This window comes from Mus musculus, chromosome 7, assembly GCF_000001635.26.
Source record: "Mus musculus strain C57BL/6J chromosome 7, GRCm38.p6 C57BL/6J".
NCBI lineage: Eukaryota > Metazoa > Chordata > Mammalia > Rodentia > Muridae > Mus > Mus musculus.
The window spans coordinates 20,561,953-20,563,607 of NC_000073.6; positions in this window are offsets into that span (position 1 = coordinate 20,561,953).

Here is a 1,655-nt window from a genome sequence, read left to right on the forward strand (position 1 = left end):
GGGCATCTCTTTTTTTATGTTTGGGAAGTTTTCTTCTATTATTTTGTTGAAGATATTAGCTGGCCCTTTAAGTTGAAAAATCTTCATTCTCATCAATTCCTATTATCCGTAGGTTTGGTCTTCTCATTGTGTCCTGGATTACCTGGATGTTTTGAGTTAGGATCCTTTTGCATTTTGTATTTTCTTTGACTGTTGTGTCGATGTTCTCTATGGAATCTTCTGTACCTGAGATTCTCTCTTCTATTTCTTGTATTCTGTTGCTGATGCTCACATCTATGGTTCCAGATCTCTTTCCTAGGGTTTCTATCTCCAGCGTTGCCTCACTTTGGGTTTTCTTTATTGTGTCTACTTCCCCTTTTAGTTCTAGTATGGTTTTGTTCATTTCCATCACTTGTTTGGATGTGTTTTCCTGTTTTTCTTTAATGATTTCTACCTGTTTGGCTGTGTTTTCCTGCTTTTCTTTAAGGGCCTGTAACTCTTTAGCAATGCTCTCCTGTAATTCTTTAAGTGACTTATGAAAGTCCTTCTTGATGTCCTCTATCATCATCATGAGAAATGTTTTTAAATCTGGGTCTAGATTTTCGGTTGTGTTGGGATACCCAGGAATAGATGGGGTGGGAGTGCTGCGTTCTGATGATGGTGAGTGGTCTTGATTTCTGTTAGTAGGATTCTTACGTTTGCCTTTCGCCATCTGGTAATCTCTGAAGCTAGCTGTTTTAGTTGTCACTGTTAAGAGCTTGTTCTTCAGGTGACTCTGTTAGCCTCTATAAGCAGACCTGGAGGGTAGCACTCTCCTTAGTTTCAGTGGGCAGAGTATTCTCTGCAGGGAAGCTCTCTTCTTGCAGGGCAGGTACCCAGATATCTGGTGTTCGAACCAGACTCCTGGCAGAAGTTGTGTTCCACTCACTAGAGGTCTTAGGATCTCGTGTGGAATCCTGTGTGGGCCCTTGCGGGTGTCAGGCGACTCCGCTGGCAAGGTAGCCCGGGGCTCGAGTGGAGTGGAAGGGGTTTGTGCCCCAGATCAAGCCCGGGTAGCCTGCTTCCCTATGTACTGCAGTCTCAGGTTCCACGCGATTGGATTGGGGCAGGCGCTATGTTCCACTCACCAGAGGTCTTAGGATCCCGTGGGGAGTCCCGTGGGGGCCCTTGCGGGTGTTGGGCAAGACTCTGCTGGCAAGGTAGCCCGGGGCTCGAGTCGAGCGGAAGGGGCTTGTGCCCCAGATCAGGCCGCCAGGGTAGCCTGCTTCCCTATGTACTGCAGTCTCAGGTTCCGCGCGATTGGATTGGGGCAGGCGCTGTGTTCCACTCACCAGAGGTCTTAGGATCCCGTGGGGAGTCCCGTGTGGGCCCTTGCGGGTGTTGGGCAAGACTCTGCTGGCAAGGTAGCTCGGGGCTCGAGTCGAGCGGAGGGGACTTGTGCCCCCTAATTTCTTTCTCAGCCTGTTTATTCTTTGTGTAGAGAAAGGCCATTGACTTGTTTGAGTTAATTTTATATCCAGCTACTGCACTGAAGCTGTTCATCAGGTTTAGGTGTTCTCTGGTGGAATTTTTAAGGGTTACTTATATATCCTATATGTCAACTGCAAATATTGATATTTTGACTTCTTCCTTTCCAATTTGCATTCCCTCGATCTTCTTTTATTGTCTAATTGCTC